Raw genomic sequence first — 24,043 nt, forward strand, 5'->3', positions numbered from 1 at the left:
TTCTCTGAGTTCCAGACTCATAGCCAGCTGTCCACTCTGCACCTCCAGTGGGTGTCAGATGGGGACTGCAGAGGACTCGGCCCAAAGACCGCTCCTGATGTCAGCCCTACCTCCACTCCCCTGCCATCCCATCTCAGCTGCTCAAGCCAAAACCTGGGAGCCTGGCTCCATCCCTCACTCTCCCTTCCTTCCCACCTCAGGACTCAAGCTAGTGGTGTCTCCAGGTCTCCTGCATAGGACCACTTCTCACCACTTCCAGTCATGGCACCTGGTCTCAGCACCATCAGCTTACCCGGACAATGGCAGCAGCCTCTGGATAGATAGGCTCCATACTTTGCCTCCAAAGTCTTTCTTTCTACACCAGCCAATGTTCTTCTCAAAACAAAGCTCAGGTTGTTTACACACCTCCTTTGGCCACTTTCTCTCCATCCACTGCTCTTCGGCCACAGTGCCCTTCTTTCTGTCCCCCAAACATACCGAGCTCATTCCTGCAACAGGCCTTTGGCACTGGCTGTCTCGCCTTCTGTTCACTTGCCTGGCTTTTTCTCATCTTTCACGTCAGCCCAGATGTCACTGCCTCAGAGAGACCTTTCCTGACCACCCTGGTTAAAGCAATCTTCACCTCTGAAATTTTATTTTTATTATTACTGCTTTTTTTGAGACAGGGTCTCACCCTGTCACCCAGGCTGGAGTGCAGTGACACAACCTCCTTCTCCCGGACTCCAGCCATTCTCCCACCTCAGCCTCCCAAGTAACTAGGAGGCTGAGGTGCACGCACCACCATGCCAGGTTCTTTTCTGTATTTTTTTTTTTTTTTTTAGAGACAGGGTTTTGCCATGTTGCCCAGACTGGTCTCAAACTCCTGAACTCAGGCAATCCATCCATGTTGGGCTCCCAAAATGATGGGATTACAGGTGCAAGCCACTACACCCAGCCTTGAAATTTGTTCTTATATTACCTTAATACTTCTGTAGGGTGTTTCATCATTTATGTATGTGAGCGCTGGTTATTGTCTGTCTGTCTTCCCCAACCAGAATGTATGTTTTACAAAGGCAGGCCTTGTCTGTTTTTCTGTTTTTTTTTTTTGAGACAGAGTCTCACTCTGTTGCCCAGGCTGGAGTGCAGTGGCATAATCTTGGCTTAGTGCAACCTCTGCCTCCCAGGTTCAAGCAATTCTCGTGTTTCAGCCCCCCATTAGCTGGACTACAGGTGCGTCACCATGCCTGGCCAGGCTGGTCTTGAACCCCTGACCTCAGGCCACCCACCTTGGCCTCCCAAAGTGCTGGGATTACAGATGTGAGCCACTGCGCCTGGCCAGGCTTATCTTGTTCACACTGCCTGCCCACTCTCTGGAATAGTGCTTGGTACGTAGTAGGCCCACAGTAAATACATGTTGAAGGAATACATGACTGGAGGCTCAGAGAGGTGAAAGTGACTTTCTAAATTCACTTGGCTAGGAAGTACCAGCACTGGAATTGGAATCCAGGTCTGAATGATTCCTGGCCCAGGGTACATCGCAGGGCAGGAGGGCCACATAAACATGAGGGCTGTGTGCCGTGGTGGGAAGCCCCACCCAAAAGAGATGGCTTCAGAGGCCACATAGGGGGTGGGTGTTGCTGTTCATCCGGCGCTTTCCTTTGCTCATGATGTCCCCACTGCCTGAAATTCCATCGCTCCCACAGTCTCTCCTGTGAAGCCGACATCATGGTACTTCCTCCACTGTGGAGGGCATAGGACCTCTCCAAATGGGGAGACCTCTGTGTGGCACCCTGATCACCAGCAAGGATCCCCGCTCTTCTTGATGTAGCGAATTCTATTTCAGCGCCCTTGTCTTGCTTTCCTGCCTCTGTGCCTTGGTCCACCAGACACTATGACTTCTTTCCCTTCCCTCCCACAGGCCGTGGGTTTGGTATGCAAATTGGCCCACTAGTTTCCCAGATGACCAAATGTTGAGGCAGCTCTGTCTAGCACTCAAAAAATCAATTGCTCACTCCTCTCCATGTGCATAGCTAAAAGAGCCACCTAGGTTAACTTTTGTAACCTTTGGGGTACAAAAGTTCTTAATTTTAGAAACTGCACAATGGGGTCTATTTTCTCTACTCCCCACCCCATTTAAGAATAAAAACAAAACAAAACAGGGTCTTGCCCTGTTGCCCAGGCTGGAGTGCAGTGGCATGATCATAGCTCACTGCAGCCTTGAACTTCTGGGCTCAAGCAATCCTCTCACCTTAGCCTCCCGAGTAGTTGGGACTACGAGTGTGCATCACTGTGCCTGGATAATTTTTCTATTTTTTGCAGAGATGGGGGTCTCACCATATTGCACAGGTTGATCTTGAACCCTTGGCCTCAAGCCTTCCTTCTGCCTCAGCCTCCCAATCTACTCCCTTTTTTATTAGTTTCTCAGGAGCTGGGGCCACGCCTGGAACATTGTAGGTGCTCAACTAGTGAGTGAATTCCCAGTGGACCTGAACAACACTTCTGGACACCATGCTGCCTATATCCTTTACTCCCATCCCAGCCCGCCAGAATAAGGGGTCAGTGCCTCACTATCCACCCTGCAGGGACTGCTTCCCATAGGCATAGCTCCCTTTCTGGTCAAGATCAAGGGGCATAGTGCAATGTCCTACTTAAAAGTGGGGGCTCAGGCCAGGCATGGTGGCTTACACCTGTAATCTCAGCACTTTGGGAGACTGAGGCAGGAGGATCATTGAGCCCAGGAGTTCGAGACCAGCCTGGGCAATATGGTGAAATCTTATCTCTATTGAAAAAAAAAAAAAAAAAAAAAGAGAAAGGAAAAAGAAAGAAAGAAAATGACCATCAGGCAGCCACCATAGTAATCATGGGTTGCAGCAAGAATCACCAATGGATATGAAAGCTTGATGAGAAAGTGTTTACATAGTTTCAGCTTATTTCCCCACAAGATGATAATTAATTATGGAAGGAAAAATCATAACTCTGCAGTGGAGAAATTTGGCAGACACAACCTTCGCTAAGTGATCAAAGTTAATATCACCAGTGAGGGGCAAATTGCCATGGAGTTCGCAGATGAGATAATAGTATCGTATCGATGCCCAACTTCCTGACTTCAGTGCTTGTCCTGTGGTCGTAGAAGAGAATGTGTCCTTGATTTTAGGAAATATACACTGGAGTATTTATTTATTTATTTATTTGAGACGGAGTCTTGCTGTCTCACCCAGGCTGGAATGCAATGGCACGACCTTGGCTCACTGCAACCTCTGCCTCCCAGGTTCAAGTGATTCTCCTGCCTCAGCCTCCTGAGTAGCTGGGATTACAGGCACCCACCATCATGCCCGGCTAATTTTTATATTTTTCTAGAGACGGGGTTTCACCATGTTGGCCAGGCTGGTCTCATGGTGATCCGCCCACCTCGGCCTCCTGAAGAGCTGGGATTACAGGTGTGAGCCACTGCGCCTGGCCCACTGGAGTATTTAGAGGTAAAGGGCCTCATGTTTGCAATTTACTCTGACATGGTTCTGAAAATAATACATGTAGATAGATAGCGTTATGGGTGGAATTTCATAATGTTAAAATGTATATTTTGAAGTCCTAATGCCTAAAAATCTCAGAATGTGACTGTATTTGGAGACAAAGTTGTAAAAGGCGTAAGTAAATTAAAGTATTTACAGTAGGCCCTAATCCAACCTGATCGGTGTCTTTATAAGAAGAGAAAATTTGGCCAGGTGCAGTGGCTCACACCTGTAATCCCAGCACTTTGGGACGCCAAGGCAGGCAGATCACTTGAGGTCAGGAGTTTGAGACCAGCCTGGCCAACATGCAAAACCCTGTCTCTACACACACACACACAAAAAAAAATTTAGTCGGGCATTGTGGCACATGCCTATAATCCCAGCTACTCAGGAGGCTGAGGCAGGATAATTGCTTGAACCTGGGAGGCAGAGGTTGCAGTGAGCCAAGATCACACTACTGCACTCCAGCCTGGGCAACAGAGCAAGACTCTGTCTCAAAATAAATAAATAAATAAAAATTTTTTTAAAAAATTGTTTTTTGAAAGTAGGGACTCTCAAGTCAGCCTGTCGGGTTCAGATCCTGGCCCCACACCTCACCAGCTGACCTCATCTCCACCATCTATAAACCGGGCTTACTAATAGTGCCTCCTCTTAGGCTGTGAAACAAGGTAATGTGTTTGCACTTACAAGCCTCTGGCACAGCGCTTAGTATGTAATAACAGGTCAATAATATCAAGTTAGAGACAGGAGTCCTCTAGAGCAGGGGTCCCCACACCGCAGGCCGAGGATCGGCGCCGGTCTGTTCGTGGCCTGTTAGGAACCAGCGGGCTGAGTGAGCATTGCAGCGTGAGCTCCGCCTCCTGTCGAATCAGCAGTGGCATTAGAGTCTCAGCTAGGAGCGCGAACCCTATTGTGAACTGCCCGTGTGAGGGATCCAGGTTGTGCGCTCCTTATGAGAATTTAACTACTGCCTGGTATGCCTGATGACCTGAGGTGGAACAGTTTCTTTTTCCTTTTTTTTTTTTTTTTTTTGGAGAGTCTCGCTCTATCCCCCAGGCTGGAGTGCAGTGGCGCCATATTGGCTCACTGCAACCTCCGCCTCTTGGGTTCAACTGATTCTCAGGCCTCATCCTCCTCCGAGTAGCTGGGATTACAGGCAGGCACCACCATGCCTGTCTAATTTTTGTATTTTTAGTAGAGTCGGGGTTTCGCCATGTTGACCAGGCTGGTCTCAAACTCCGTACCTCAGGTGATCCGCCCCGCTCAGCCTCCCAAAGTGCTAGGATTACAGGCGAGAGCCACCGCACCCGGCCACTGGAACAGTTTCATCCCGAAACCATCCCCCACGCACACTCCCGGACACTCTCCACCCCCACCCCCCATCCCCCATCTGTGGAAAAGTTGTCTTCTACGAAACGGTCCCTGGTGTCAAAAGCAGAGGTAATGGACAGAGTGATCAGTTCCCCGAATGCCCAGGGAGCACGCCCTGGGTACCAGGTGTGGCGCTCCTGTGTATCAGGTCGCCCTCAATCTTCTCCACGTCTTAGCACTTAGGTGTTATCATGGCCACGTTGCAGATGAGGAAGTCGAGACCGTGACAGGTGAGGAACCTTGCCCAGTATTGCACAGTTAGTCCCTGGCAGAGAAGGACTTGAACTCAGGCTGGTCTGACTCGAGGGCTGTGCTTTCTCCTGCTGCCCCCGCCAGAATGACTTGCTGGGTTTTTTATGGAGAGAGTGGATATTTCACGTGGGCCACTTCAGAGTCTGACCATAATTAGAACACATGCCATTTCTGCACGTGGGCACCCCTGGGTGGGATCCTAGAGGACGCTTGTGCCCTCCTCCCCCTCTTCTTCCTCTTCATTTCCCTCTACTTTATCAATCCTAAGGCAAATCAGGCAGGGTGTGGTGGAGGGAGTCTCTGACCAGGGCCACTGTCTGCAAATACAAGGGTCCTGAGTCTGGACTGGAGATGTGATTGTTCAGCAGAGAGAAAAACGGTTTGAGTAAACCCAAACAACCGGGCCGGGCACAGTGGCTCACGCCTGTGATCCCAGCATGTTGGGAGGCCAAAGCAGATCACTTGAGGCCAGGAGTTCGAGACCAGCCTGGCCAACATGGTGAAACCCTCGTTTCTACTAAAAATACAACAATTAGCCCAGTGTGGTGGCAGGCGCCTGTTGCCCCAGCTACTCAGGAGGTTGAGGCAGGAGAGTCGCTTGAACCCAGGAGGCGGAGGTTGCAGCGAGCTGAGATCTTGCCACTGCACTCCAGCCTGGGCAACAGAGCAAGACTGTCTCAAAAAAAAAAAAAAAAAAAAAAATTCCAAACAACCCCAGCACCTACTGTTATTATTTTTTTGTTTTGTTTTATTTTGGAGATGGAGTCTTGCTCTGTCGTCCAGGCTGGAGTGCAGTGGTGCGATCTCAGCTCACTGCAAGCTCCACCTCCTGGGTTCCCGCCATTCTCCTGCCTCAGCCTCCTGAGTAGCTGGGACTACAGGTGTATTATTGTTTATGAATCACATTTATGTGCCTAAGAGCTGTCATCTCACAAAATTCTATGAAGTATCTGTATCACCCCCACTTTATAGATGAGGAAACTGAGGCTAAGTGGGCTGAAGCCATTTGCTAAGGGCCCTTCCCACCCACATGTGAGTATGAACCTTTCTCCACTTCACCAGCACTGGGAGTTTTCATTGTCTAAGCTCTGCTAATTTCCTAGGCAAATGACGTTATAGTATTTAAATTTGCATTTCTGTGAATAGGAATGAGCTTGAACACATTCCCGTTTGCTTGTTAACCAGTTGGGTTTTTTCTTCTTTTGTTCGTGTGCTTTGCCTATTTTAGAGAATACATTTTTATGTTTGCAAACTGATATTTTAGGAAGCTGAAACAGTACTGCACATATTCCATTTTTCCCCAGCCCTCCATCATTTTCCCTCTAAAACCTCCCCCCTCCCCACCCCCATCAGCTTCAATATACCTGGAGATGTGCCAGCCCTGGTCTGAGTCCTTTTGTGCCAAGTCTATAAAACCATCACTGGGGCACTGCTGCTCCATCCACCTCACTGCTGCACGCCAGCTGCTCTGGCTTCTGGAGAGAAACCAGCATCGCGACCACAACCGCCACCGCAACGACAGCTGCAGTCACGACAAGGTCATCTTCACCAGCCATAGCCAGATCCTCAGAGCTTCCATGAATCCCTGGAGTACTCGCCTCTCTCCTTCATTCCCAGGCCTTCATCCTCATCTCCATTGAACCCACTCTCCTGCCACTTCCAGAAGAAGCAGAGGCCGTGTGATAGGCACTGCCTCCACCCTCTGCACCTGCCCTTCCCTCTCCCTCACTGTCCCCTCAGAGGCTGTCCTTTGTCTTGCCCCAAACCCACCTCTCCTCCTTCCAGAATCCCCATGCCCACACCCCAGTCCCTATCCCCTCCCTCTGAAGCAAATGGCTTCAGCCCTCCTAGCCTCGGTTTCCTTATCTATAAAGTGAGGGTGATACAGATACTTCATAGAATTTTGTGAGATGACAGCTCTTAGGCACATCAACGTGATTCACAAACAATAATAGCCGGGCGCAGTGGCTCACGCCTGTAATCCCAGCACTTTGGGAGGCCGAGGTGGGTGGATCACAAGGTCAGGAGTTCAAGACCAGCCTGACCAACATGGTGAAACCCCGTCTCTACTAAAGATACAAAAATCAGCCTGGTGTGGTGGCATGCGCCTGTAATCCCAGCTACTAGGGCGGCTGAGGCAGAAGAATCATTTGAAACCTGGAGGCGGAGGTTGCGGTGAGCCAAGATCGCGCCATTGCATTCCAGCCTGGGTGACAGGGTGAGACTCCATCTCAAAACAAAACAAAACAAAACAAACAAACAAAAACAATAATAACAGTGGGTACTGGGGTTGTCTGGATTTTTTTTTTTTTTTTTTTTTTTGAGACAGTCTCTTTCCGTTGCCCAGGCTGAGTGCAGTGGCAAGATCTCAGCTCACTGCAACCTCTGCCTCCTGGGTTCAAGTGATTCTCCTGCCTCAGCCTCCCAACTAGCTGGGGCTACAGACACCTGCCACCTCACTGGGGATGGGACTGAAATATCTCCAAGTGGCTGCCATCTTTAGCAGCCACCCCTGAACCCCACCCTCACCCTAACACCCGCTCTTGTTTTTTCTTCCCTTTATGGGCAAACCTCAAGTCATCCCCACTCACTGCCTCTGGGTTCTCACTGCCCCTCATTCCCAATCCCTCACAGGCTGAGGGCTGCCCTCAAGAAACCTCTGAAGGGAATCTGGCCGGGGTCCCAGTGACCTCTTTGTTACTAAATCCAGGTCCAATTTTAGCCCTAATCTGTCTTGACCTTTGACAGCATGCAATGGTGTTGCAATCTCCCTTCCTTTTAATTTTTCTCTTTTTTTTTTGAAATGGAGTCTTGCTTTGTCATCAGGGTGGAGTGCAGTGGCACCATCTCGGCTCACTACAATCTCTGTGTCCTGTGTTCAAGCGATTCTTCTGCCTCAGCCTCCTGAATAGCTGGAATTATAGGCGCCCACCACCACGACCAGATAATTTTTTTTTTTTTTCCAGACAGAGTCTTGCTCTGTTGCCCAGGGTGGAGTGCAGTGGCACGATCTTGGCAAGCTCAGCCTCCCGGGGTTCATGCCATTCTCCTGCCTCAGCCTCCCGAGTAGCTGGGACTACAGGTGCCCACCACCACGCCCGGCTAATTTTTTGTATTTTTAGTAGAGACAGGGTTTCACTGTGTTAGCCAGGATGGTCTCAATCTCCTGACCTCATGATCTGCCCGCCTCGGCCTCCCAAAGTGCTGGGATTACAGGCATGAACCACTGCACCTGGCATTTTTGTATTTTTAGTAGAGACAGGGTTTCGCCATTTGGACAGGCTGGTCTCGAACTCCTGACCTCAGGTGATCCACCCACCTTGGCCTCCCAAAGTGCTGGGATTACAGGCATGAGCCACTGTGCCAGGACTATTTTCCCCCTCTTTTTGGAAATACTGTTTTCTTCTTGGTGTTTTTGTATTTGTTTTGAGACAGGGTCTCTCTGTTGTCCAGGCTGGAGTACAGTGGCACCATCATAGCTCACTGTAACCTTGAACTCCTGGGCTCAAGCCATCCTGCTGTCTCAGCCTCCCAAATAGCTGGGATTACAGGCATGCAGCCACGTGCCTACCTCCCCTTGCCTTCTAAAGCTTGGATTTCCCTCCTATCTTTTCAGTTTTCATCTCTGGCCCTCCATCTTGGCCTCTTAATTCTTAGCGAGGCTCAGAGCTTTGGCCTTTGCCCTCTTTTCTTATCGCTGGGGAACCTTATCCCTGCCTCAAGATTTTAGGTGCCACCTGATGCTGAGGACTCCCAAATCTCTATTTTGGGCTCCCAGCTGTCTCTCATGGAACAGATCCGTTTAAGCAACTGCATGTATGACATGGATTTTCCCATGCCCTTCCCTGGCATGTCTAACTCCACACTGTCTCAGTGGGGCTCAGCACCACCCTCCCCACCTAATTTCTCCAAAAGGTTGATGATGCCGTCTCCTCCCCAGTCATCCTGGAGAGAAACCAGGCCATCATGCTCACCTCACCCTCTCTCTCCCTCCCACAGCGAACAAGTCACCAGGCTTCAGTGATCTCATCTCCTTAACTTCTCTCTAGCCTCTCTCTTCCCTCAGCCATGGCCTCCGTTCAAGCCACAGCATCTGGCTCCAGGACAATTGCAGCAGCCTTCCGCCTGGTCTCCCTGCCTCCAGCCTCCATGCAGAGGATAGAGAGAGCTTTCTAAAACCTAAACTTGGCCAGCCTACTGCTCTGCTCACAACCCTTCCACGGCTCCCCAGTGCTGTCAGGACAAAGTGTAAGCTCTTTCCATAAGCCTCCTTGGTCTGGCCTCTGCCTGCTTTCGCCACCTCCTCTCGGCTGCAGCCACAGTGAACTCTGTTCTCATGCCCATCTACTGCCTCGTGCTTTCAGTCTTGCCAGTACTTCTCCCTGGAACTCCCTACCCCTCTTGTGCTTCAGTCCCCAGCTCAGATGTCACTTTGTTCAGCAGGCTTCCCAGATCATCCCCAGGCTGACTCAGGTTCCTGTGTTCAAGGTAGGAAACTTGGCCGGGCGCGGTGGCTCACGCCTGTAATCCCAGCACTTTGGGAGGCCGAGGCGGGCGGATCACAAGGTCAGGAGATCGAGACCACGGTGAAACCCCGTCTCTACTAAAAATACAAAAAATTAGCCGGGCGCGGTTGTGGGCGCCTGTAGTCCCAGCTACTCGGGAGGCTGAGGCAGGAGAATGGCGTGAACCCGGGAGGCGGAGCTTGCAGTGAGCCGAGATTGCGCCACTGCACTCCAGCCTGGGCTGGGCGACAGAGCGCGACTCCGTCTCAAAAAAAAAAAAAAAAAAAAAAAAAAAAAAAAAAAAAAAAGGTAGGAAACTTACCAGTGTATCCCTCATGATAGCACTTTCCTCTCTGAGTCGGTGTTCTCTGTCTTCATGGCTGTCTTCTCTTAAACCACATGCTTTTTGAGGACCAGGATTACATCTTTTCATTTTTGTGTCTCCAGAGCTTAGCCCGGGCCATGCATATAGCAGAAGCATGATCAATGTTTTTCTTTCTTCTCTTTTTTTTGGAGACAGAGTCCTGCACTGTCACCCAGGCTGGAGTGCAGTGGCGTGATCTCAGCTCACAGCAACCTCTGCCTCCCGAGTTCACACGACTCTCTTTCCTTTTTTTTTTTTTTTTTTTTTTTTTTTTTTTTTGAGACAGAGTTTCACTCTTGTTGCCCAGGCTGGAGTGCAGTGGCCTGATCTCGGCTCACTGCAATCTCCACCTCCTGGGTTCAAGCGATTCTCTTGCATCAGCCTCCCAGGTAGCTTGGATTATAGGCATGCGCCACCACGCCTGGCTATCACGCGACTCTCATGTCTCAGCCTCCCAAGTAGCTGGGATTACAGGTGTGCATCACCACGCCTGGCTAATTTTTTTTTTTTTTTTTTTTTTTTTGTATTTTGTATTTTACTAGAGATGGGGTTTTACCCTGTCGGCTAGGCTGGCCTCGAACTCCTGGCCTCAATGATTTGCCCACCTCAGCTTCCCAAAGTACTGCGATTACAGGCGTGAGCCACTGTGCCCTGCCTAGGCCACCGTGCCTATGCTAGGAGCATGATGAATGTTAATGGGATGAAGGGAGGAGTTGTCCTTGTTCCACTAGGCCTTGTCCTAGGCTCAAGCAAGAGGGTCAGGCTGTGGCGGGAAACGGAGGAAGGAAGAGGGTATCATTAGTTTCTTAGAACAGGGATCCCCAACCCCTGGGTCTGGGTCGATGGCGTATTAGGAATTGGGCTGCATGGCGGGTGGGTGAGCCAGTAAGCTTCATCGATATTTACAGCCGCTGCCCATTGCTGGCTCACATTGCCACCTGAGCTTCACTTTCTGTCAGATCAGTGGCGGCATTAGATTCTCATAAGAGCTCAAACCCTATTGTGACTTCACATGCAAAGGATCTAGGTTTTGCATTCCTTATGAGAATTTGATGATCTGTCTGCCTGATGATCTGTCACTGTTTCCCATCATCCCCAGATAGCACCATCTAGTTGCAGGAAAACCAGCTCAGGGCTCCCACTGATTCTGTGTTGTGATGAGTTGTATAATTATTTCATTATGTATTACAATGTAATAATAATAGAAGTAAAGTGCACAATCAACGTAATGGACTTGAATCATTCCCAAACCATCCCCCAGCTCCGTGGAAAAATTGTCTTCCACAAAACCAGTCCCTGGTGCCAAAAAGGTTGGGGACCTCGATCCTACAAGGTCCTTTGGCTCCCTGACAGTGGGGACTGTGTTTATATCACTGATTGCCCTCATACCCTGCATAACGCTATGGCAGGGTAGCCAAACATGGATTGATTCTCTGGAGACCACTGCAATTCCCCTTTATTACCATTGCATCCCAGGGGCACAGTGATTCAGCCTACTCATGAATGTGTGATTTGCAGTAGAATTTCAGGAACCCCTGGGACATAAAAGAGGATCATCAGGGCTGGGCGTGGTGGCTCACACCTGTAATATCAGGACTTTGGGAGGCCAAGGCAGGAGGATTGCTTGAGCCCAGGAATTCAAGACCAGCTGGGGCAACATAGCAAGACCCACCTTTACAAAAATTTTTTAAAAAATTAGCCAGGTGTGGTGCTGTTCTTCCGTGGTTCCAGCTACTTGAGAGGCTGAGGCAGGAGGATTGCTTGGGCCCAGGAAATCGAGGGTGCAGTGAGCCATGTTTGAGCCACTGCACTACAACCTGGGTGACAGAATGAGACTCTGTCTCAAAAAAAAAAAAAAAAGATAGGGGCTGGGCACAGTGGCTCACCCCTGTAATCCCAGCACTTTGGGAGGCTGAGGTAAGCAGATGGCTTGAGGTCAGGCGTTCGAGACCAGCCTTGCCAACATGGTGAAACCCCATCTCTACTAAAAATACAAAAAGTAGTTGGGCACGGTTGCAGGCACCTGTAATTCCAGCTACTCGGGGAGGCTGAGGCAGGAGAATCATTTGATCCCAGGAGGCGGAGGTTTCAGTGAGCCGAGATCACGCCACTGTACTCCGGCCTCAGTGATGGAGCAAGACTCTATCTCAAAAATAAATAAATAAAAAGTATTTTGGGGTGATACACACATTCAGACCATAGAATATGTGAAGATATGGAAAAATATATTTGCCTTTATATTCCAGTGCTTTTTCACAATAAACTATTATCTGTATATTTGAGACAAGCTTGTATTAAACTGTGAGCCCTAAGGACAAGAATAGAGATGTTTTAGTGTTCCCGCCATACTAAGAGTAAGGCCAGCCAGGCGCGGTGGCTCACGCCTGTAATTCCAACACTTCTTGGGAGGCCAAGGCAGGTGGGATTGAGACCATCCTGGCCAACACAGTGAAACCCCGTGTCTACTAAAAATACAAAAATTAGCCAGGTGTGGTGGCACGCACCTGTAGTCCCAGCTACTCTGGAGGTTGAGGCAGGAGAATCTCTTGAACCCGGGAGGAAGAGGTTGCAATGAACCGAGATTGTGCCACTGCTCTCCAGCCTGGCGACAGAGCGAGGCTTTGAGTCAAAAAAAAAAAAAAAGAAAAAAAAAAGAGTAAGGTCATGCACATAGCAGGTATTTCATAATTAAGGGCTGATAAAACAGAAATGAGGACGAGAAGCACAAGAGAAGGGACAAAGGGATTAAGAGCTTGCACACTCTGACCCTCAAGAACTCCACATTAGATGCCCCCATCCTGGGAGGCTTGGCACACACCCTGCATCTTTACCTGAAATACCCCTGCTCAGCCTCTCCAATCCTCACCGTCCTTCACCATCCTTCACCATCCCTCACCATCTCCCACCATCCCCCACCATCCCTCTCCATCCCCCACCATCCCTCACCATCCCTCTCCATCCCTCACCATCCCTCTCCATCCCTCACCATCCGTCTCCATCCCTCACCATCCCTCACCATCCCTCTCCATCCCTCTCCATCTCCCACCATCCCTCTTCATCCGTCACCATCCCTCTCCATCCCTCTCCATTCCCCACCATCCCTCTCCATCCCTCACCATCCCTCTCCATCCCCCACCATCCCTCTCCATCCCTCACCATCACTCTCCATCCTTCTCCATCCCCCACCATCCTTCTCCATCCCCCACCATCCCTCTCCATCCCTCACCATCACTCTCCATCCCCCACCATCCCTCTCCATCCCCCACCATCCCTCTCCATCCCCCACCATCCCTCTCCATCCCCCACCATCCCTCTCCATCCCCCACCATCCCTCACCATCCCTCTCCATCTTCTCCATCCCTCTCAATCCCTCACCATCCCTCTCCATCCCCCACCATCCCTCACCATCCCTCTCCATCTTCTCCATCCCTCTCCATCCCCCATCATCCCTCTCCATCCCTCACCATCCTTCACCGTTCTTCACCATCTCTCTTCATCCCTCACCATCCTTCTCCATCCCTCTTCATTCCCTACCATCCCTCTCCATCCCCCACCATCCCTCTCCATCCCCCACCATCCCTCTCTATCCCTCTCCATCCCTCTCCATCCCTCTCCATCCTTCACATTCAGGTTTAAGCCAGCTTCCTTGTGAAGCTCCCTGGTTCCCTGTTCCTGAGAACCAGCTTCTTCTCAGCCCACAGTCTGTCCTGTGAGCTCCTGAGCTAGGCTGAGGTTCTCCCAGAGTAGGGAAATCCCGCCTTTCCTGACCAGGCCTGGCTTTTGCCCTTGGGATGGAAACACACACGGCTGCTGCCTCACAGCTCAGGTCACCTCCTGAGGAGTCCACTTCCCTCCTGTGGAGGGCACAAGCCCTGATGTCCCGCTCACCAAGTCAGAAGCCATGTAATTAGCATAATCATGCACAGCTGCCCTGTGGGCTCCGCACCCTCCCATCACCTCTCCCATGGCAGCAGCGGGATTTTTCCACATTGCTTCCTGGCCCCAACCTTCCAGGGCACACACTGCTTGTGGGACAAGGTCTGCCTCCTTGGCCTGGCACTCAAAACTCTTTCTTTCTTTTTTTTCTTTTATATATATTTTTTGAGACAGAGTCTTGCTCTGTCGCCCAGGCTGGAGTGCAGTGGTGTGATGTCAGCTCATAGTAACCTCTGCCCCTGAGTTCAGGCGATTCTAGTGCCTCAGCTTCCCAAGTAGAGTAGCTGGGACTACAGGCACCTGCCACCACGCCCAGCTAATTTTTTGTAGCTTTAGTAGATATGGGGGTTTCATCATGTTGTCCAGGCTGGTCTTGAACTCCTGACCTCAAGTGATCTGCCTGCTTCACCTCTCAAAGTGCTGGGATTACGGGCGTGAGCCACTGCACCAGCCCTTTTTTTCTTATTTTGAGACAGGGTCTCACTAAGTCACCCAGGCTAGAGTGCAGTAGTGCAATCATAGCTCACTACAACCTCCCTTCCCTTGGGAGGCTGGGGCTCAAGCAATCCTCCTGTCCCAGCCTTCTGAAGTAGTTGGGACTACAGGCATGCACCACCACGCCTGGCTAATTTTTAAAATTTTTGTGGAGATGAGAGTCTCGCTATGTTGCCCAGGCTGGGTTCGAACTCCTGGGCTCAAGCGAGCCACCTGCCTTGTGCTCCCAAAGTGCTGGGATTACGGGGAGACTCTTTCTAGATGGCCTCTGGGGACTGTCCTCCTGCTCACACACCAGGTTTCAGCAGTACTCAATCCCTTGCAGGTCCCCAAACAATCCACACAATCTCACGGTATTGACTTTTGCTCACACAGTTCCTTCCACCTAGAATGTTCTCTTTCCTAATCCAGCTGGCAAACTCCTATTTAATCTTTGACATCCAATTTAAGATCAGAGGTGGGTAAATTTTTTTTTCTGTAAAGGGCCAGAGAGAAATATTCCAGGTTTTGTGGGCCATGAAGTATCTGTCATGATTACTCAACTCTCCCACTGCAGAAAGCAGAAACGTGTGTAAACAAATGGTGTGGCTGTGTTCCAATAACACTTGTTTACAGAAACAGGTGGCAGGCAGGGTAGTTTGCCCACTCCTGCTCAAGAATAATCTCAAAAGCTTCCCACAGGAAGGAGTTTAACAATGCCTTCTAGCAATGGCTTACGTATTTTATCGTAACACAAACCTGGACTGTAATGAACCTATAGCTGTGATGATTACATGTGCTGCTGGTCAGACCATTATCTCTCAGCTGGATTTCTTTTTTCTTTCTTTTTCTTTTCTTTTCTTTTCTTTTTTCTTTTTTTTTTTGAGATGAAGTCTCACTCTGTTGCCCAGGCTGGCAGGCCGGAGTGCTGTGGCACTATCTCAGCTCACTGCAGTCTCTGCCTCCCGGGTTCAAGCAATTCTCTGCCTCAGCCTCCCGAGTAGCTGGGATTACAGGTGCCTGCCACCATGCCTGGGTAATTTTTGTATTTTTAGTAGAGATGGGGGCTTTCACCATCTTGGCCAGGTTGGTCTTGAACTCCTGACCTTGTGTTCTGCTTGTCTCGGCGTCCCAAAGTGCTGGGATTACAGGCACGAGCCACCCTGCCCGGCTATGGATTTCTACAATAGCCTTCTCACTGGTCCCCCAGCCTCTGCCTTCCCTTACACTCTATTCTCACTGAACAGACATAAGCTGTTAAAGTGTAAATTCATTCTGGTCACTCCTCTGCTCAAAAACCTCTCATGGTTCCCTATTGCCCTGAGATTGAAAGCCAAAGTCTTAAAACGGTTTCCAATGTCCTACAAGTTCTACTCCCAATATCCTTTTAACCTCAACGTTATTGCCTACTACACCCACACGGGCTCTCTGTACTCCAATACAAAGCTATGATAGCCTCCTTGCTTTTCCTCTTAAAACAAGCCAGGCGGGCTCCTGCCTCAGGGCCTTTGTTCTTGCTCCATCTGGAACACTCTTTTCCTGGTTGTCCACATAGCTCACTCCTTCGCCTCCATCAGGTCTTTATTTAATTATCTTCCTTCTAACGTTTTTCCTGGCCAGTCTAGTTAAAACTGCAACGCTCCCGGGTCTCTCCTTCCTGTGTTTACTCCCCAGCACTCCTCACCCCCTAACTCACTATGTATTCCCCCAACTTTTTGTTTTGTTTTGTTTTGAGGCAGAGTCTCCTTCTGTCGCCCAGGCTGGAGTGCAATGTCAAGATCTTGGCTCATTGCAACCTCCGCTTTCTGGGTTCAAGCTATTCTCCTGCCTCAGCCTCCCGCGTAGCTGGGATTACAGGTGCCAGCTGCCATGCCCAGCTAATTTTTATATTTTTAGTAGAGATGGGGTTTCACCATGTTGGCCAGGCTGGTCTTGAACTCCTGACCTCAAGTGATCCACCTGCCTCAGCCTCCCAAAGTGCTGAGATTACAGGCATGAGCCACCGTGCCCAGCCTCCTCCAACTTTTTAATTATAAAAATGTTCAGGGAGTCTGGGCATGGTGGCTCACGCCTGTAATCCCAGCACTCTGGGAGGCCGAGGTGGGCAGATCATGAGGTCAGAAGATCGAGACCATCCTGGCTAACACAATGAAATCCCGTCTCCACTAAAAAATACAAAAAATTAGCTGGGTGTGGTGGCGGGTGCCTGTAGTCCCAGCTACTCAGGAGGCTGAGGCAGGAGAATGACGTCAACCCGGGAGGCAGAGCTTGCAGTGAGCTGAGATTGCGCCACTGCACTCCAGCCTAGGCGACAGAGCAAGACTCTGTCTCAAAAAAAAAAAAAAAAAAAAAAAAAAAAAAATGTTCAGGCCAAGCACGGTGATTCACGCCTGTAATCCCAGCACTTTGGGAGGCTGAGGCAGGCAGAATGCTTGAGGCTAAGTGTTCGAGACCAGCCTAGACAACATGGCGAAAACCAGACTCTACCAAAAAAAAAAAAGTCATAGTGTCCTGAACCTGTAGTCCCAGCTACTCAGGACATTGAGATGGGAGGATCACTTGAGCCCAGGAGGCGGAGGTTGCAGTCAGCCAAGATCACCCCATTGCACTCCAGCTTGGGTGACAGAGCCAGACCCGGTCTCAAAAAAAAAGTTCACACAGATAATGGAGGGACTAGTGCAAGTGCAAAGGTATTCAAATACACAAGCACAGATCCCACAGTTAAGGTGCTTTGAATGTAACATGCTGACATGATGACACCTCACTCAAAGACATTAGCAAAACACACTCTCTGTTTCCTTCTCTATCTAGTTCATTCTGTGTCTTTCCCCACCAGGATGTGAGCAGCAAAAAGGCAGGGATTTTTGTCTATTTTGTTCAGTGCAGTTTCCTCAGCACCAAGAACATTGCCTGGCACATAATGAGTGCGCCTAGAGTTTGCAGAGAGAAAAGACAAGACAGGTGCTGATTCTGGTTCTGCCCCTCATTGACACCGGCGACTGGCACTGCCTCTCATTGGCAACTCTGGGGATAATTTTCCCTTGTGGAACCTCATTCTCTTCAACTACAAAGTGAGGATGACAGTACTACATCACAGGGCTGTTGCAAGGATCAAAAAGTAAGAGGTCGGCTGGGGGCGGTGGCTCACACCTGTAATCCCAGCACTTCGGGAGGCCGAGGCAGGTGGATCCCCTGAGGTCAGGAGTTTGAGACCAGCCTGGCCAACATGATGAAACTCCGTCTTTACTAGAAATACAAAAATTAGCCAGGCGTGGGGGCGCACGCCTGTAATTCCAGCTACTCGGGAGGCTGAGGCAGGAGAATTGGTTAGAACCCGGGAGGTGGAGGTTGCAGTGAACCGAGATCACGCCACTGCGCTCCAGCCTGGGGGACAGAGCGAGACTGTTTCAAAAAAAAAAAAAAAGTAAAAGGTGTAACATTGCACCCTTAGCATGTTAGTTAGATTTCCACGTAGCTCCTTGAAGGAAGGGACTAGTCTAGTCTGACCCTCTGTGCTCTGGGCTTAGAGGGCAGATGCCCTCCCTGATGCATGGGAGGAGCCTAGCGCAGCATCTCAGGAGAAGTTACTTTGACTTTAACTGCTAGCAGCTCCGCTAGCTCTACAGAACCCACTCCCTCGTGCTTACTTGCCCCATCCCTTTACTTGCTCATTCAGTGCTATCTAATAATCCCCTCCATTCCATCTTTTGATTTATCTACTCATTAAATAGTTTCAACCAGAAATACCTAGGGAAGGGATACTTAACTTCATCAGGTACTGAGATTCTATTTTGTGAATGTCTTCTGTGGATCTTTGTTTCCAACAATTGATCCAGCCTCCCTTGGCCTTTTCTGAATTTTATTATCTATTTTATTTATTTATTTATTTATTTATTTATTTATTTATTTAGACGGGGTCTTGCTCTGTCGCCCAGGCTGGAGTGCAGTGGCGCGATCTCGGCTCACTGCAACCTCCGCCTCCTGGGTTCAAGTGATTCTCCTGCCTCAGCCTCCTAAGTGGCTGGGATTACAGGCGCATGCCACTGTGCCTGGCTAATTTTTTTGTATTTTTAGTAGAGGCAGGGTTTCACCATGTTAGCCAGGATGGTCTTGATCTCCTGACCCCGTGATCCACGTGTCTCGGCCTCCCAAAGTGTTGGGATTACAGGTGTAAGTCACCGCGCCTGGTCTATTTATTTTTTGAGACGGAGTCTCACTCTGTCACCCAGGCTGGAGTGCAGTGGTGTGATCTTGGTTCACTGCAATCTCCACCTCCTGGATTCAAGCGATTCTCCTGCCTCAGCCTCTCCAGTAGCTGGAATTACAGGTGCCTGCCACCACGCCCGGCTAACTTTTTTGTATTTTTTGTAGAGAGGGGGTTTCACCATGTTGGTCAGGATGGTCTCGAACTCCTGACCTCAGGTAATCCATCCGCCTCAGCCTCCCAAAGTGTTGGGATTATAGGCATGAGCCACCGCGCCCGGCCCTTTTCTGCATTTCAGATTCACCTGTGTGTCTGCATTTCCAAATGTGCTTTGCAAAATCCTGAATGCAAAGGTGGGTGTTTGTTGAAGAATGGGACACCGCATGTTGCCCCTGTGGTTTTTCTCAGGAAAGATTGCTTGGCAGTGGGTGGAATGCATGGCCTTTTTTGCAAGCTCCTTGATAACCATCACTCTAACTTTGCTTGTTTGGGGTGTGGAGGGCAAGATATTTTCATTGAGAATTCTGAGTCTTTATCCTTTTCTCTCCACTTCAAGCTGAAACTCTTTTTTCTTTTCTTTTTTTTTTTTTAGACATGGTCTCACTCTGTCGCCCAGGCTGGAGTGCAAGCAATCTTGGCTCACTACATCCTCGACCCCCCGGCCTCCCCTGCACACTAGCTGGGAACAGAGCCAGGCACCACCACACCTGGATAATTTTTGTATTTTTTGTAAAGACGAGGTTTCTCCATGTTGCACAAGCTGGTCTTGAACTCTTGAGCTCAAGTGATCCACTCACCTTGGCCTCCCAAAGTGTTGGGATTACAGGCGTGAGCCACTGTGCGCAGTCAAGCTGAAACTCTTAAGCAAATTTTAAATCTTACTTTAAGTAACACTTTCCTCACCTGTAAAATGGGGACAGGAGGAGATGATGGAAGTGAAGTCACTTTGTAACTGGTGAAGCTCTGTACAGATATTAGTTAAGATGGTTAATTTCATTAACCTGTGAAGATTCTTAACTAAATCTTGAGCAATTTGCATTGGCTGCCCTACCTAGGCACTAATATCTTTAGATGGACTGAGGAGGAAACACACTTTTATTTTGTTTTGGAGACAGGCTGGAGTACAGTGGTGTGATCTTGGCTCACTGCAACTTCTTCCTCCCGGGTTCAAGCGATTCTCCTGCCTCAGCCTCCGGAGCAGCTGGGATTACAGACTATGGCCAGCACACCCAGCTAATTATGGGGTTTCACCATGTTGGTTAGGCTGGTCTCAAACTCCTGACCTCAAATGATCCACCCGCCTCAGCCTCCTGAACTGCTGGGATTATAGGTGTGATCCACTGCACCTGGCCTACACACTTCTTTTCACAAGAATAATACCAGCAACTATACTTCCCACATAAATGGAGAGCAGTCTGGCAGATTCCTCTAGACCTAGGGTTGGGTGATTATTAGGGAAAGAAAAGGTCCAACCAAACCGGTGGGCTGAAGAGAGGAGACATGACCTGCTCAGTCCGAAGCAGATGTGTGACTGAAGTCTAGTCTCCTGGCTTCTCTGCAACATACCTCATTATCGGCATTATTCACCCTAACAACTGCTATTTATTGAAATCCCACTATGTGCACGAATGGGGACTAATTTACTTCTAGATGTCACAACAACCTTGTATTACTGTGCCCACTTCTTGGATGATGGGTCTGAGGTTCACAGAGATCATTTGCCCAAGTTCCTACTGAAAGTGCTGAGGTATTTCCTGAGACTGGCTCAGGGCGTGTTACCAGACAACAATGCATACATTTTTAGCACGATACTTAGTATATTTTACTTACGTTAAAAATTTAGGAGCCAGGGGTGGTGGTTCACGCCTGTAATCCCAGCACTTTGGGAGAATGAGGTGGGCGGATCACTTGAGGTCAGGAGTTCGAGACCAGCCTGGACAACATGGTGAAACCCCTTCTCTACTAAAAATACAAAAAATTAGCTGGGCATAGTGGCGGGCGCCTGTAATCCCAGCTATGCGGGAGGCTGAGGCAAGAGAACCGCTTGAATCCGGGAGGCTGAGGTTGCAGTGAGCCGAGATCGTGCCACTGCACTCCAACCTGGAAGACACAGCGAGACTCTGTCTCCAAAAAAAAAAAAAAAAAAAAAAAAAAAAAGACATATGTGGTAATTCCCCTAGGGAGTTTGGCCTTAGTTGTGAAAAATAAAAAAGCTATGCTCAATTTCTGTTCTATCGGAAAAAAAAGTATTGGCCGTTTAGCTGAAATTCAAATGTAACTGAACATCCCGTATTCTTTATATGCTACATCTGCCAACCCTGGCTTGAGGCTACCTGGCAAAAATCAAAACAGGTTCCTCCTTGTTATGCCCTATGCCTCTGTTGCCTTTATTTTTATCTTTACGAGCAATCATTAACAGTAACTTCAGACTCCAGGTTCTGGCCGCTTTAGGAGGCGGAGAGCGGACTAGGGTGAGACTCCTGGTCCTCATCAACTTGACTGCCAAGTAGCCGTCACGTGCACCTTCCGCCCCGCACAGACATGGCCGCGTCTCGCCGCCGAGGATTGGCTCCCGCCGAAAGCTCGTCCTCCCTCGGCTAAGGGAGCCCCTTCCATTGGGCAGTTAAAAAAATGGCGGACCCCCGCCTCCCGCGGTCCTCGGGCATTGGGGCGGAGCCTAGAGGAGGCCTGGGGCAGGGCCACCAGTGATTGGTGGAGAGCCGTGGTCAGGCCATCACGTGGTCCGAGGCCGGTTTGTTTGCGGAAGTGGGAGGAAGTAGAAGTGCTGAGTAAGCCGAGGTGAGTGACCTCGCAGGTGGGCGGGGCCTGGGGTACCTTCCCCAACTTCCTCCGCGCCACGGACTGCTACATCTCCGCCGGACCCCCCTGTGGATCTTCCTCGTGTCTCCGATTCTGAGGCATGTCCTACATTGACCCTTATGTGACTCCCTGAGTGCCCCCACCTTCCATCTTTTCATCCCCCAGCGTCCCCAACTCCCATCCCGAGACCGCCCGTGTCTCATCTCGAACTTGTGGACTCCAGGGACCCCAGCTTCGACCCTGAGTTCCTTCCCTGTACTCCAGTCTCCTCCGTGTGTCTCCCTCGATATTCCTAACTTCCTGAGTCATTCCATCTCTCCTCTTTCCCTGACTCTCAGTGCCTCTTTAGGCCCCATTGGTCGTCCTCATTTTCCTTTCTGTGCTCCTCTAAGTGCTCCCCAGTTCACTTGATTCCCCGCTTCACCTCCTTTTCCACCTTTCGTGGTGCATCTACCCATTTCTCACTCCCTGCTTCTCCTGCCTTTCCTCCCTGCCTTTCCTCTCTCGCGTGCCTGCAGACCTGCCCCCGACATGCTCCCTCCTTCCCCTCAGCCTGGCCACCCCAGAGTCTCCCACCCCCAATCCTGTGTCCACCTCCTGCTCCCACAGATGACTTGGAAGCTGGTGACAGGGAGCATGTGACCCGGGTGATCATGGGACTGGACCAGGAGCAAGCCCGTGGGTGTGGGACAGGGAGGGCACAGGGCAAGGGGACCTGTGGCCATATTTTTAATGGGCTACCCACATGACCCCAACATATACCTCCCCCTAGCTTCTGGGTCTTTCCCTCACCTGCCTCTTACCCGCCCAACAGGATGTCAGGCAGGTTTGGTTTGGCAACGTTGAGGCTCCACCCTTGGGCCGAATGCATTGTTTTTGAATGCATTGTTTTTGTTACAGTCTCTGCCTGGAGTTTAGCCTGTCCAAGTCTCAATTTCCTCATCTGTGACGGGGGATTGTACTTCCTGCCCTCATAAGGCTGCCATTAGTTTCAAAATTTGAATGAGAAAATGTAGAAGGTAAAGCTTTATAACCAGTATGGCCCTGTACAAATACATGACTTTACTGTTGGGTTGTAGGCAGGGTTGAAAGGAATGGAAAGGGAAAAGGGTAGAATGAGAAGACGAGGAGAGAAGGATGAGCAGAAGGTCCCTTGTCTTTCATTGTATCATTTGGCAATGTTTGTTGATCACCCCTTGTGAGTCAGGCTCTTCTGTGTATGTTCTCTTCACCGTTCATTCAGTCATCGTTTATCTAACAAATATTTATGAACTGTCTGATGTTCTAGGCTACCCTTGGTGTAGCCAATGATATTCTCACTTCACATGAGAAAAAGAGGGTGAATGAGTTGCTTGAGATCACACCGATGAGGTTGAAGCTGGAATCTGACACCAGAGCCTGTGTGGTTGCCCTGATGTGTAAGGTTTTTGCCACTGTTGTCTCAGTGCTTAGGACACTTTTTCTCCCTTCCATGGGTTACTTTCTTGTTACATGACAGACTCCCCCAAAGGGAGTTCCCCTCTTACTCAGCAGATTGACATCACTAAGAGATACAGAAAGGAGAAATTTAAATACTCTGTGTGTGTGTATGTGTGTGTGTCTGCACACATCTGTTGGGTGTGTGTTGGGGGAAGTAGGTAGGCAACAGGTAAGGGGCCGTAGTGAAGAGTGTGTTACAAGCTTCACTTTGTAGAGAGTGGCTCCCTGGGAGAATATGTTCTGTGTCTTTCACAGTGGATTTTGATAGGGTCATGTCTTAAATGTCTCTTCTCATTTTCGGATGGTGATCTCATCCAGTCTTATTTCTTTAAGTGCCATCTCTATTCAGTCAACCCGCAAATTTATATCCCCAGTCCAGTCCAGACCTTTCCGTGGAATGACAGACTCAAATATCTAGTTGCTTACTCAGCACCTCAAACTTAGGCTTTTCAAACTTGAAGTATTTATTTATTTTTATTATTTTTTAATTTTTTGAGACAAAATCTCACTCTGTCACCCAGGCTGGAATGCAATGGCGCGATCTCGGCTCACTGCAACTCCCACCTGCTGATTCTCCTGCCTCAGCCTCCTGAGTAGATGGGATTACAAGCATGCGCCATCATCATGCCCAACTAATTTTTGTATTTTTGTAGAGACAGGGTTTCACCATGTTGGCAGGCTGGTCTCGAACTCCTGACCTTAAGTGATCCGCCTGCCTTGGGCTCCCAAAGTCCTGGGATTACAGGAGTGAGCCACCGTGCCAGGCCTCAAACTTGGAGTTTAGAATTGAGCTCCTGTTAGTTCTGCTCTCCATCCCTGACCCTACCCTTCACCAAAACCTGTCCCTCCCACTGTATTTCTCATCTTAGGAAATGGGAGTATTATTCATTCAGTTGCTCAGGTCAAAGCTGTGAGATTATCCTTGATGCCTCTCTGTTTCTTACCCCACACCCAGCCAGAGCAATCTTGTTAAAAAATGTTGTCTCTTTCAGTGGCCTCTCCTCTCATGGCACATGCCTGGCCCCCTGTTGCTTCTCTGATCTCACTGGCTTCCTTGCTTTTCCTGGAACTTGCTAAACATGTTCCAGCCCTAGGCCTTTTGCATGTGCTCTCTTTGCCTAGATATTCATATGACTTTCATCTCTCTCCA

The 24,043-nt window shown here is 49.6% G+C and overlaps 2 protein-coding genes across 7 annotated transcripts in view; one reads left to right on the top strand and one right to left on the bottom strand.

The window, feature by feature from the left end:
- The window catches only part of CBY1 (chibby family member 1, beta catenin antagonist), a 628,117-nt gene that overhangs the window by 437,190 nt on the left and 166,884 nt on the right, over positions 1 to 24,043 (bottom strand). The gene's annotated exons all lie outside the window — the stretch shown is intronic.
- PLA2G6 (phospholipase A2 group VI) overlaps positions 21,216 to 24,043 on the top strand; it is a 72,955-nt gene continuing 70,127 nt past the window's right edge. For 2 of the 4 annotated variants that reach the window (XM_050806186.1, XM_050806188.1), the window contains exon 1: positions 21,330 to 21,512. The gene's annotated coding sequence lies outside the window, so the exon portion shown is untranslated. Of the gene's footprint in view, positions 21,513 to 24,043 lie in introns of all 4 variants that reach the window. The other 2 variants (XM_050806187.1, XM_050806189.1) reach the window with 2 other exon arrangements.

Source organism: Macaca thibetana, chromosome 10 (genome assembly GCF_024542745.1).
Source record: "Macaca thibetana thibetana isolate TM-01 chromosome 10, ASM2454274v1, whole genome shotgun sequence".
Classification (NCBI taxonomy): Eukaryota; Metazoa; Chordata; class Mammalia; order Primates; family Cercopithecidae; genus Macaca; species Macaca thibetana.